The following is a 13927-nucleotide window of genomic DNA, read 5'->3' as shown; positions in this document are numbered from 1 at the left end:
ACAACAATGCTAACAGCGTTGGAGGTAAAACAGCTTCCCCTTTATAGATTCTGATCCTCACTTTCCATCATATGAGATGCAGGTCGAGACCCTCGTTGTGGTTAAAAATACCTATTACTTGGGTTTTATTTAAAAGATTCGGAGATGACTTTAACCATGGTTAATCGTCAATCTACTATGTAATACGTAATTCATTGTGTTTATACAAGTGTTGAAGAAATTAGTTAAAGCTACTGGAGGTAGTGTAGAAACCACATCACAAGCGGCTCGTTGGTCTAGTGGTATGATACTCGCTTTGGGTGTGAGTGGTCCCGGGTTCAAATCCCGGACGGGCCCTGTTTTTTATAAACAGAACAACCTTAAATTATTTTTTTACTCGAACTTTACCAAAAAGTTTAAAACAAAAACTGTAGCAAACCATAAATATTTATTCTAAACTCTTGGGTCAGATTTCTATGCCCCTTCGGATGTGGTAGTTGAGGTATCATCACATAAATACCACAATAGTATCTCTGATTGGTCCACCGACCACTTCCCATACAACCTGGTCAAGTTAACTGCGCACCCTGGCGGCCGTGACGTCACATCGACGCTTTGGTCCGGACGGGCGAGCGCGGGGAAGTGTGTGGGTAAGTGGGAGGGAGAGTAGCATTCCAGCGATGTGCGCAGTTAGCTTAATCGGGCTGTACAAATGCCCAGTCTCTTTTATTGGTAGATTTTCTTGACTAGTCTACAAAAAGATATAAAATAAGTAAGGTGGGGCGCTGGTAGAGCCCAAAAGATAAGGAGACGTGTAAAGTGCCCCATAAGGGCTACCTTTTTTTTAATTTACCATATTTTGACGTTCATAAGTGGCACCTGTGGTCTAAATTGAATAAAATATTTTTGATTTTGATTTTTGACAAACCTACTGAATTATCTTTGTCTTAGCTAAATGTCAAGAGCTTTGGTGAGAGGCGTCGTCGGGAACGCTGGGGAAATATGAAAACTGTTTCACGGATAGAATAAACTAAACGAGGATCAGGATGAAGCGACTGAAGTAAATCATAAAATATACAGGGTGTTAGGTAAATGGGTATATGAGCCGACACTAGCCCATGTTAACATGGGCATATAAATGGTATGGTGAAGTCAGAAATTTGATAGTATCATTTTAATTTTTTTAATTTTCATACAAAATAATTTTTATAAAATCCGATTTGTATGAAAAATAAAATAATTAAAATGGAGATATCAATTTTCTGACTNCTACCTAAACATCTAGCGGTGAGCAGTACAGGCACAGTATATATTTGGTACAGGCGAACACCACGGTGCCGGGGTGGCGCTAGTAGTATTGATTATGAATGTGGTGTTACTCCAGATCTTCGATTTTCCTAGTTTTTATAGTTTTCCCTTTATGTGGCCATTAAACCTTAACTCTGTACCAAATTTCAGCTCTCTGAGTTTATGGGAAGTACTAGTTCTATTTTGATGATCATCAGTGAGTGAGTGAGTGTCGTAAATGCGAAACTTTGCTTTCGCTTAACTTCGGAACTAAATGACCTACAGACTTGAAATTTTGGATTTTAAGTATGTGATTATAGCTTACTAAATGACGAAAATTTCTGCGTTCTGGTCTTATCCAGAGGTTCTCAAATAGGGGCCTGAAAATGCGGCGAAATGGTTCCGGTAAAGGATGGTACGGCAGTGTTTGCTTCGCGCTCGACTTGGCGGGGGCACTGCCGTGCCCCCAGATATGAAACTTCTTCAATTGTTTTTATTTTGTTTGTTTGGTTTCTTAGGGCCCTCGCCCATGGCGACTTTTTGTAGCGATGCAGCCGCGCTGCAGTAGCGCGTTAGTAGCGCGTTGGCATCACTTCTGTTCGTTCGTTGACATTGTATGAATCTAATGTAATATTATGTTTGTGCTATTTCAATAATTCATAATCATTTTCAGACATTTGCATGACATTCAATTAATAATGATACTACTTTTTAATATTAAAAACATAACCGTATTTTTTGTAATATTTGCACATCGTATGTACGATAGAATATGTTGGAAACTTCTCTTTTTATAACCATTTGTAACCGTATTCTGGCAAATAAATGATTTATTTATTTCGTTTCAGCCAAATGACGTCCACTGCTGGACAAAGGCCTCCCCCAAGGATTTCCACGAAGACCGATCCAGCGCCGCTCGCATTCAGGCACCTCCCGCGACCTTCACCAGATCGTCGGTCCACCTAGTGGGAGGCCTGCCCACGCTACATCTTCCGGCTTGTGGTCGCCACTTAAGAACTTTCCTGCCTCAGCGGCCATCACCTCTACGAGCTATGTGCCCCGCCCACTGCTACTTGATTTTAGCAATTCTGCGGGCTATGTCACTTTCTGTAGTGCGTTGCAAATGCGACTAACGCGCGATAACGATGTTAGAAAAAGTCACCGTGGGCGAGGGCACTTAGTGCTACTGTCCACAGNTGATAGTATCATTTTAATTTTTTTAATTTTCATACAAAATAATTTTTATAAAATCCGATTTGTATGAAAAATAAAATAATTAAAATGGAGATATCAATTTTCTGACTTCACCATACCATTTATATGCCCATGTTAACATGGGCTAGTGTCGGCTCATATACCCATTTACCTAACACCTTGTATACCGACAATATTGAACGCTGTAAATTGAAAATGTGCTTTAGAATAAAAGATGCCCAATACTGAATTCTCCAGGGCATATTCAGTTTTCCTGAATTGGAATCTTCATCAGTCATTTATTAATCTCCACTGTAGGAACACGACCCTCTCTAATTTAACAGACGCAAAAGGAGGAGCAGCGTGTGACGTCCACTCACAAGGTGGACCGACGACATCCTAAAGGTAGCAGGAAGGCGCTGGACGCAGGCCGCTACTAATCGCGCAGTATTTAAAGCATTGTGGGAGGCCTATGTTCAGCAGTGGACGTCCTATGGCTGAGATGATGATGATGATGATAATTTTGATGATGATGATGATGAAAAGGAGGATTGAAATAATTATGGAAAAATCAAGTCCCTTTCATTGATAACCTAATCATCATCATTTTCGGTAATTTAGTCTCCATTGCAAAAGCACGACCCTCTCTATTTTACCAGAGACAAATGGAGGAATGACAACCTAATACAAACTTTTTCTTATTATTGCTATTATTGCTATAATTTGAGTTAAATATTTGCCAAATCAGTCTAGCAGTTCTCGAGTCTAGACAAATTAAATATTTTGACCTCTAAAAATAGTTTTTAGCTTTATTATTTTGACCCCATTTACATAAATCTAACTTAACTTTTTTAATACCTACCTTCAACTCTAATAATTGTTTTCTAACTTGTTCTACCGTCAAAAACATGGAATCTCAGTGACAAATGGAAGTCATGACAGCTGTCATCATAACGCGAGACAGTGTTGTAGAGCTTAGCTTGTTCCGGATACGGTATCCGTTGAAAATCTGAAAATATGTTTTCTTCTAATTTATTACTAGGTCGCTTCCATGGTTCAGTGATAAGAGACTGAACTTGAAGGTTCTAGGTTCGATTTACGAAGTTACGCACGTTACTGAAGTGACCTATATTTTTATTTTAACTGGCAATTTTTGACAGTCATTATTTTGATCGGTCGTTTCAGCCAAACGACATACTGGACAAAGGTCTCCCCTAAGGATATCCACAAAGACCAGGTAGTCTTACGCTGCCCGCGCCGCATCTAGGTGCATCTTGCGATCTTCACCAAATCGTCGGTCCACCCAGTGAGAGGCCTGCCTAGTGCCCACATTAAGTTTTCTGGTCCGTGGTTGCCAATCAAGAACTTTTCTGTCCCAACGACCATCAGTTCTACAAGCTATTTAAAGTAGGTTATAGAATAAATTCGCAAATCCAAAAAAATTCAAGCACGCACAAAATATATGTATCACGACGTCCACACACTAGATTAATGTATACGGAGTCTAATGGAAAAAGTTAAATCCAATCCCGCATAGTTGTGCTGATCGGATGTGAGGAATCTCGGCGATACATCTGTTATTCTGTCTCTCTCACTCCAATGGGGGTGCTGGAATGAATGAGCGAGATGGATAGACTGGAATTTCGACTTTTTGTAGAGTACCTACCTATTCAGGGCTTAAAAGGTATTCTGAATTTGAATTGGAGAATGATTCCAATCACAAGTTGGAAGTACATAACAAACGCCCGTATTCACTATGAGGTCTCACAGTGCGCGTGGACGCACAGAGTGACACATGAACCAATCACAGAGCTCTATTCAATGCTATGAGTTCGATTTGCTGCTTCACTTAAGCAAGCATCGTTTGTGAATACGGGTGTAAGTACCTAACAATTTGTATACTGTAAATGACTTATTTTCTACTGAATTTCAAATACCTTCTTCAATTTTGTCCTTGTTCTACCGAAGGGAATCAAACATATTTGAAATATTTATCGTAAAATGCACGTTAATTTATAGCCAATCGCCTCTATAAAGAATTCAATAATAAAATTAGCTAGAAAACAGTATTCTGTCAACGTTTTCTAAAATATTCCACTCGAACCAATTTAGAAATAATTTACGAAGCTGACCCAGCCGGGTATAGCGTTAAGCCTTGCCCATATATCGCCAATTTTATAGCGGTACTAAAACTTGAACATCACAGTAGGGTAGGTCACTTAATAATATGCAAATCTAAGATTTTAAGGACAAAATGTGAGCTCAAATGTGTCCAGTGCAAAGTAGATGTCCTTAATAAAATAATAACCCCGCAATGCGGTGCCCGCATAAAATTTAACCCTTTTAGCTGGTGGAATAAAGATTTAGCATTATAGTTACCGGGTTCCGAGCTAGATAGAGTTGGGACTTAGAATAATAGATAGAGCATAAATCTGTAAAAATGAGAGCAACTCAAACGTGATACGATTTGCATTTTTTTTTGTGTGTTGGATATTGGATAGCCCTTTTATTGAGGAAGCATTGCGGTACGACTATTAGAAGCAGAGCAGCAATAAAAAATATATTGAAAACAGTAACAAATGTTTTTTTTTACTTGCACGAAGTCTCGAGCACAGCTAGTAATTTATAATAAGTACTCATGTACTAACTTCATTTTAAATGTCTCCCTTGAGTCCAGTTGCTCCCAGTTTAAACGTAAATGCAAATGTGTTAGTTAAGCAGGATGAAATTTGATATAGGTCAGATACATTTCCGTGTGTTGGGCGAAATTTTTCGTATTATCTACTTATCACAGAAACATGAGTCAAACTTTTGTAAGACCATAAAAAAGATCGCTGGTTTGGACTTATCTACCGGGTCACCTTTTGATTAACGTCGCAAACGTTCCCTATTTGAACGCATAGGGGACGCTTGCACTTCTAAAATATAGCGGAATGAATAAACTAGGCGCTCGTGCTTTCAGGATCGTGTCCAGTGGAATGCCAAAAGCTAAAGAAACAGGACCGACGACCTGATAAAGGTAGCAGGAAGGCGCTGGATGCAGGCCGCTACCAACCGTGCGGAAGTCATTGGGGGAGGCCATGACAGTGAACGTCATGTGTCTGAAATGATGATGAAAGAATCAAAGACCTATACCTATACTATAAACCCACAAGTATAAAAAATAACGAGTAACTTTTAAATAGATAGTCCTTATGATATCAGAGAACACCGTTTGAAAGCAGGTGTTCATTTCACGTACAGAAAGCTTGTTACAAAGCTTTAATATCAAGATTGTTCCATTAAACTATATTTTTCTGTGTTACTTATCTTACAGGTTTAACCCTTGCGAAGTTTAAAACAAAGGAATCCAATAAAACCCAAGGAGAAAAGTGTAAAGACTCATAAACGTTGGCGCGAATGGCGAGAAAATATAGATAACGCTCCCGTTCGCCAAATTCCACTAGCGTGGAATCAATTCGGCTAAAAGGAACCTGTGGTGTAGGGTAACCATGCTGTACACGTTAGTAGATAGATTTAAATACTTTTTTTGTATAGGTACCTCACAAAATTAAGATGAATAAAAACACAACAGATTTATTGTTTCTTTTTTTTTTCAAATATTCAAGGAACGTTGATTATGAGAAGAGAATTTCCTTAAAATTTTCCGAAGGTCTTTGAAGTTTGTAAAAAAGTAATGATCTCTCTCTAAAAATAATGATAGACATTTTTTTGGTTTATGAGAGAACATTGTCACAAGAGATGGACTAAAAGAGTAGATCCTGTGAATTAGTAGTTTGTTGTATAACATGTTTAAATGCATTCTTATAAAAAGTTTAGTGTAACTAAAAGGAATTACTAACTATTACTGTAGTACACGAGTACTTCCAAGTTGATGTTTCATCTGTGTTGTTAACGGGCATGGCAACAAGTAGATTGACTTTTTTATTTCATTTATTTTTCTTGAAAGTTCCTAAAACTTCGTCAAAACGTGGTCAACCCAGCAAAGTTTCCCGTAGTCTTTGTAATAACTCGAGCCCACGGCGAGCATCAAATTGTTGCTCCTACCCTCAACCCTCTCAGGGTAAGAAAAGCATTACTACTTATTGTTTTCAACAGGAACTATTCTACTTACGTCTTAGAGTTGAGGAGGAATTACTTTTGTAGGTTTCCTTTTTTAACAACAATGTAAGTATTCGATGCTATCCTATCATGCAGTTTTTGTGTAGGATTGGCGAAGGATGATACATGTAGATCATTATTTGCAGCTTGGATGTTGGTTATTTATTAGTAATCTTCAGAACTAAGTAGAATATAAATATGGTTTCAAAGCTAATAGACATCATCTTATCGTGTTCAGGGCTGTGCATGAGCGGTGCAATCTCTCCCCATTGGGATCTTTTGTGCTTCCCTTTCCTTTATTCTCTCTCATCCGCAAAAAACTTATCCATAAGGCGAATCAAGTACTTGGGCGAGAGAGATCTATGGTCTTCTGGTGCCAGGTAGGCCAACCCCAGGAGACCCATCCTATACACCATAGTTACACCATAGTTAATATTCTACTTATTGCGACATAATGCAGTCACAAAATTAATCCTGCACCAATTTAACTTACTACATACAAATTATTGCCTACTACTCTATGCGATTCATTTGGTATTTTGGGCAACCTGTAGGTTCATTCATTTGATAATAATCAGCGTTGAATGTAAATTCAATCCCATCAAAAACAATACTTGTCAAAAAAACCAAGTCTCGCAACTCAGTTGTGAGATCCATGTAATACCAAGTCCAGGCCAGGAAATCTTTAACGTTTTACATAAATTATTAACTTGGCCATCGCACTAAATAATTAAATTTACACGTGTTTTCATGCGATGGCCAAGTCAATATATTTATGTAAAACGTTAAAGATTTCCTGGCCTGGACTTGGTATTACATGGATCTCACAACTTTTTACCGTAGAACAACTGAGTTGCGAGACTTGGTTTTTTTGACAAGTATTGTTTTTGATGGGATATAGTAAACTAGCATTCCGCCCGCGGCTTCGCCCGCGTAGAATTTTGTCTGTCACAGAAAAACTTTATCGCGCGCGTCCCTGTCTCAAAAACCGGGATAAAAACTATCCTATTTCCTTTCCTCAAACTATCTCTATGCCAAATTTCATCAAAATCGGTTCAGTGGTTTAGGCGTGAAAGCGAGACAGACAGAAAGACAGACCGACAGACAGAGTTACTTTTGCATTTATAATATTAGTATAGAGTAGGTACATATAGATACAGATAGATAAAAAATGTAGCCCTTGTGGGGCACTTTACAACTTTTTTCCTGTGCTACTGTTTTACCTGATGAATGTTTCTTTCTTTTAAAAGAAGCCACAAGAAAAGCCCCGTTAATATCAAAGATGTAATTCTAATAATCTACCCTCGCTCGTGGAGGAGGTCGGTTACTCCTCGGGGAGTGCTGTCGGAGGACCAGTTTCTTATATCCTTTTTATGTGCTGTTTGAGACTTTATTCTAGCATTTTGGGGCTATATTCTTCTTAGTATGAGGATAGAAATTGCTTATGTTTCAGTTCAGTGCGCCATCTTGCGGCGAGGTTTTGTGTTTTAATAACGTTAGCTGCACTTCAGAAGCTAATTTTGTAGAAATTATTTTACAAAATAATTCAAGATGGTTCCGCTCATGTTTGAAAAATGGGATCTGTATAAGAATATTCAAGTATGTTGCCTAATAGAAGAGAAATATAAGTACGAAAAAGACCAATAAGTAGAACTTTGTCTTCGAATAAATGTAGTTATATGACAGTTAAAAACTCTAATTAGAATTACTGTGACTGTGTCATCGCGATTTAATCCACAAACAGCGCCATCTATTAATATGTCACAGAACTAGAATATTCGTGTATTTCACAAGTTCGTCAGACTTTTTGTACAGTTCGCTTCAGAATCATTAATTCATTTTATTGCGACAAATCTCAAAGTTTATAGCAAATTTCAACGCCATGCAGTTGCATAACTGTTTTGACGAGAGAATGAATTCCAGTTCAGCTGGCTGTATAGTCACATGCGAAAAGTAGTATTTTTATATGTTTTCGTTGGAATTTGAACAAATGACAGAGGAATAAATTATTTTGCGTACATTTTTGTTCCTGTCTGTACATATTGTTGGAGTGTTTCTTTTATAAAAGTGGAGTACTTTAAGTACAGCACCTACTCGTAACAACTAACAACGCAAACAAAGCCCGCATTGCGGGATGTAACGCGAGGACTCCCTGAGGACCCTGTTACTATTCCGCCAGGGCTGGGCTGTCTACACTAGAAAGATAAATGGTTCTTGAAATCTTAAACTTTTATTATACTAACTCCTAATCTTTACAGTTTTAAAATAATAAATAAAGGTTGTATAAAATTGTCGATGATATATTATTATTGCACTGGCTATAGATGACTATTAGAGATATATGTAATGTGTCATGGCCCTGAAATTGATCACATCCATATGTGGTCGATATGTTTCTTTGGTTTATCAGAATGTTAAAATAAGTAGGTACCAAATTAAATTAATTGTAGAAACACAAGTAGAATCCAGGACTTAACGCTGGTATTGGAAGCCACAGTTGAAAAGAATATTATTTAGTTGTTACAAGTGAAAGTGACTGAGTTTTTTGCACTGCTTTTTCTCAATTCTGGCCCACATTGTCCCGAAGCAGTGGCATCTTGTGAAAGCGCTTTAAAAAATTAATAACTTTTATTTTTTACAGTTGATCGAAGTTGGCAGCCCTGAGCCCCTAGTCGTGTCTACACGCTTTGATACCGGATGCAGTCTCATGGAGCATTTCCTACCGGTTGTATTGAGTTATGACCTGTCCACCGCCTGACGCGTCGGGATTTTGTTACTAATGATGCCAGAGAAATATGAACCTTCTTCAATTGTTTTTATTTTGTTTGTTTGGTTTCTTAGGGCCCTCGCCCATGGCGACTTTTTGTAGCGATGCAGTCGCGCTGCTGTATTGCGATAGTAGCGCGTTGGCATCACTTCTGTTTGTTCGTTCGTTTCAGCCGAAAGACGTCCACTGCTGGACAAAGGCCTCCCCCAAGGAATTCCACGAAGACCGATCCAGCGCCGCTCGCATCCAGGCACCTCCTGCGACCTTCACCAGATCGTCGGTCCACCTAGTGGGAGGCCTGCCCACGCTACATCTTCCGACTTGTGGTCGCCACTTAAGAACTTTCCTGCCTCAGTGGCCATCACCTCTACGAGCTATATGCCCCGCCCACTGCCACTTGATTTTAGCGATTCTGCGGGCTATGTCAGTCACTCACTTCTGTAGTGCGTTGCAAATGCAACTAACGCGAGTTAGTAGCGATAACGATGTTAGAAAAAGTCACCGTGGGCCCTTGCCCTTGCACTTAGTGCTACTGTCCACGGTGTAAAACATTGTTTTGTTTATAAGCTGCAAGCAGGTTTATATTAAACGTATTATACGTGAATACGCGTGCTGGTAAATTTAGTACGTTTCTTGAGCTTGGCATTTGGCAAACTGACACCGACTCCGAGAATATCAAATATCAATCATAGTCATATATTTTGTCCTAATAAATAATGTAATTATTTTTGTACTTTTTAGTGGACTTTTTTTGGAGGCGGCGTAGTTTTTGAAGTCGGTTTTTTAATTGTGGTTTTTTTATTTATTAGTCTAAGACCTTTTTTAGAATGCTTAAACACGTACCAATAGTTATAGCTCTATATCTATCTTACAGTCTATATGGCTTACCCAACCACCATTTTGGGACAACATTATCTGTTGGCAACAATTCAGATACTTTAACTACCAAATATTGTGATATTTGGAGATGTAATCACTTGGCACAGACCATGAGTACCACTAAATTAGTAGTAAAGCTGACAAAAGAAATATAAATGGTTATGTTCTCAGAGACTGACAAATAATTATAATAAAAATAATAAGTTATGAAAAGTTGCAGTTCTTCAGAAAAATATGGCGGAAAAAAACTGAAGTAAAGTTTCCCTTACTTTGACTCGCGGCGTGCCCCACTAAGCGCGACCAGATGGATCCGACTGGTTTTTTGTGGGTAGGCCTTGCCCTTCTGGCAGCGAGAGCCACACATAACCCATTGCCCCCTCGGGCCATTGGTAATACAATTCCATGCATTTTCCAGTCGTAAAAAAGGTCTATGAGCCCCTATGCTGAAGGAAATCAGCTTTTTCCCAACCAGTCACACTATAAGGTTGACTGGAGGAAAATGCCGAAAGGAATTAAGTCCACCTTATGTACAATGTTTTATGTGCATTTAAGTTCAAAATAAAAATAAATAAATAACGTGTAATAATCCACTTTGCTCTGTGTATTAAACAAAATTATAAAATTACTTTTTCCAAATTAGAAGTACTTACATTTAGCAACGTCAGTCAGTGCTGCGATGAGTCTGTGTGAAATAAATCATCTTGTGCCAAAACGAATTAACTTTTTGAACTCAAGAGATAAAGACAAATTGGATGACATGTCAAAATTCGGGCTTATTCCACTATTCCCCGTTGACAATCCCCGCCAACGGGGATAGGTGAACTTTTTGTTCACTATTCCCCGTTAACGTTAAATTGGAACTTATAATGGGGAATAATGAACTAAAAAGTTAATTAATCCCCATTACGTTCAAAATAAAATCCTAATATAACGGGGATTAATGAACTCTGTAGTTCATTATCCCCATTATAAGCTCCAATTGGCGTTAATTGACGGAGATTGTCAACGGGGAATAGTGGAATAAGCCAAAATTCGTCAACCATAATCTGTGGACTGAGCTATTTGCATCTTTTGTCTGAGAAGACGACTGTAGTACCAAAATTCAGCTGTTCACGTAGATTTGAAACTTATGCGTAGAATTCAACTTTACAGTAGGTATAGGTTAAGAAATGTCTAGAAATTTTCGAATAAAACACGTTCATTCCATGCAGTGTGAGCAGAATGTCTGATGCATAAAATTTATTCGTGAAACAAGATATTCTGTGAATGATAATTTCGCAGTCGAAAATGTAAACAAGCTTACAACTTAGGCAGACTTAACTGCAAAATTTCTACGTAGCTCTATAATATGTGTAGTTCGTAGTATGTCTATTGCTTTTTTTATCTTATTCTCTATTGCAAGAACCCAGTCTAGTCAGTAAAATAGTTTTTATTGTAATTGTTGTAGTTTGTATAACGTTATTTAACTCTTCCGCGTCGGAAATGTAGAGCAAATCCTCAATTTCATCATCATCATCATTTCAGCCACAGGACGTCCACTGCTGAACATAGGCCTCCCCCAATGACTTCCACAACACACGGTTGATAGAGGCCTGTATCCAGCGCCTTCCTGCTACCTTTATCAGGTCGTCAGTTCACCTTGTGGGTGCTATATTTGCCTCTAGACAATTGGAGAGGTCCTTGCTCGTGCAGTGGTCTTGGAAAGAGCCTAAGTACTGACACCTGTATTCACAAACGATGCTTGCTTAAGTGAAGCAGCAAATCGAACGCACATCGTTGAATAGAGCTCTGTGATTGGTTCGTGTGTCACCCTGTGCGTCTACGCGCACTGTGAGACCTCATAGTAATGTTTGAGAATACTTGCGTGTGATTGATTCGTGTGTGTCACTCCGCCACTCAAATTACTTTGAATACGTTTTTGGGACCCTGTTCGTGCACGCGCACTGTGAGTTCTCATAGTAATGTTTGTTTTCCTTTAGAGTGAACCTACTCTCCTTTCTCCAGTGTTGCCCTATAAAACTGAATCTGCTACAGCCTGGAAGTAGTTGCCCAAAACAAACGTAACTCGATCCCGCGAAGAATTAACTGAATTTGCTTAAACTTACATCGTCGAAGTTCCGCTATGACAGCTTTGAAAGTACCGCTTTGTTAGTTAAAGTGTGGTTTGGTCAGAACTTTAACTTTACCTACTGGTAGACTATTCATAATAAATCCCAACTAATATTATAAATGCGAAAGTAACTCTGTCTGTCTGTCTGTCTGTCTGTCTGTCTGTCTGTCTGTTACGCTTTCCCGCTTAAACCTCGCAACCGATTTTGATGAAATTTGGCATAGAGATAGTTTGAGTCCCGGGAAAGAACATAGGATAGTTTTTATCCCGGTTTTTGAAACAGGGACGCGAGCGATAAAGTTTTTCTGTGACAGACAAAATTCCACGCGGGCGAAGCCGCGGGCGGAAAGCTAGTAATAAATATTTAGATTGAATTTTAATGAGGAGACTTACTGGGGTTTGAACCTCTCTACTCTACACCCGGTTTTAAACAAACCGCGTGAGTTGAGCATAATTGCGTATTATTAACCGACCTCATAAAAGGTCTCAATTTGAGTGTTTTTTTATTATACATCCGTTAGAATTTACTTACTAAGGCTGAGTTGCACCACCTAACTTTAACGGTAACTATAAAGATAACCGGTGATTTTTGCATACAAAAACTCCTTAAAGTTTGACAGATTTTTGACGTTTGTCAAAGTTAAAGTAAGATGGAGCAATCCAGAGTTAGACCGAATTCCTCCGAATGCAAGTATGTTAATACTGTATGCCAAGCATAAGATGGATGAATCAAAATTATATTACGCAATACACTGTGGTTTTTGGTTTAGTTAAGAAATGTTTTTTTTTTAAACCACGACCAATAATGGATTGGTTCGCAAAATAAATATCGTATTTATTTTTCTTTGTTAAAAACTCATTGCATTGAACATAATGGAAACGACGTCCATCTCTAGCGTTTAAATGTGATGTTGCAAAGTGTAATAATGAACATGAACTTTAAGGTTGAGTTGCACCACCAAAATTTGTCCGTACTTATGACGATAACTGGTGCTTTTTGTATGGAGTTTGACAGATTTTTGACATTTGTCAAAGTTAAAGTAAGATGGTGCAACCCACCCTAAGTAGGTAAATAGGTTACTCGCTGGTACCAACATTGTATGTATAATGTATATGTATAACATTTTTGGTGCGAAACCGCACTTATTCGTTCGTTAATTTTAGCCGAAAGACGTCCATCGATGGACAAAGGCCTCCCCCAAAGATTTCCACAAAGACCGGTCCTGCGCCGCTCGCATCCAGGCGCCTCCCGCGACCTTCACCAGATCGTCGGTCCACCTAGTGGCACCGCATTAGCGAAACCGCACTTATTAAAAGTAGGTACTAAGATGTAAGATGCTACAGTTTACTCGTAGCTTGATGTGCAATCAACTACGTTCTAGTTCACGCTATTGTTTATTTCAGCCAAGAAGCGTAGAATGGAAAGCCAAACTGTACTTGCAGCCGTTGTTCCAAGTTCCAAGTTAAATTACCCGACTTGACTACAGATGGCGTAGTTTCGGAAGCCAATTCTAGATCCAGGAATTATTAGGGGGTGTTAAGATAACCTTTGAGTAATACCTAACTTTAAGTTATCTAAATACCTCCAGAAATGTAAATACAATTGTTCC

At 38.7% G+C, this 13927-nt stretch overlaps 1 non-coding gene across 1 annotated transcript; it reads left to right on the top strand.

Moving 5' to 3' along the window:
- The first annotated feature begins 264 nt into the window (after positions 1-264).
- Positions 265-336, top strand: TRNAP-UGG (transfer RNA proline (anticodon UGG)). The gene has a single exon. It is a non-coding gene; the product is annotated as a tRNA-Pro (tRNA).
- Positions 337-13927: the final 13591 nt, after the last annotated feature.

The sequence above is a fragment of the Ostrinia furnacalis genome, unplaced genomic scaffold, assembly GCF_004193835.3.
Source record: "Ostrinia furnacalis isolate ACB-3 unplaced genomic scaffold, ASM419383v2 OfSCF1217, whole genome shotgun sequence".
NCBI classification, from domain to species: Eukaryota; Metazoa; Arthropoda; class Insecta; order Lepidoptera; family Crambidae; genus Ostrinia; species Ostrinia furnacalis.
This window is presented reverse-complemented; position numbering and strand designations above follow the sequence as displayed.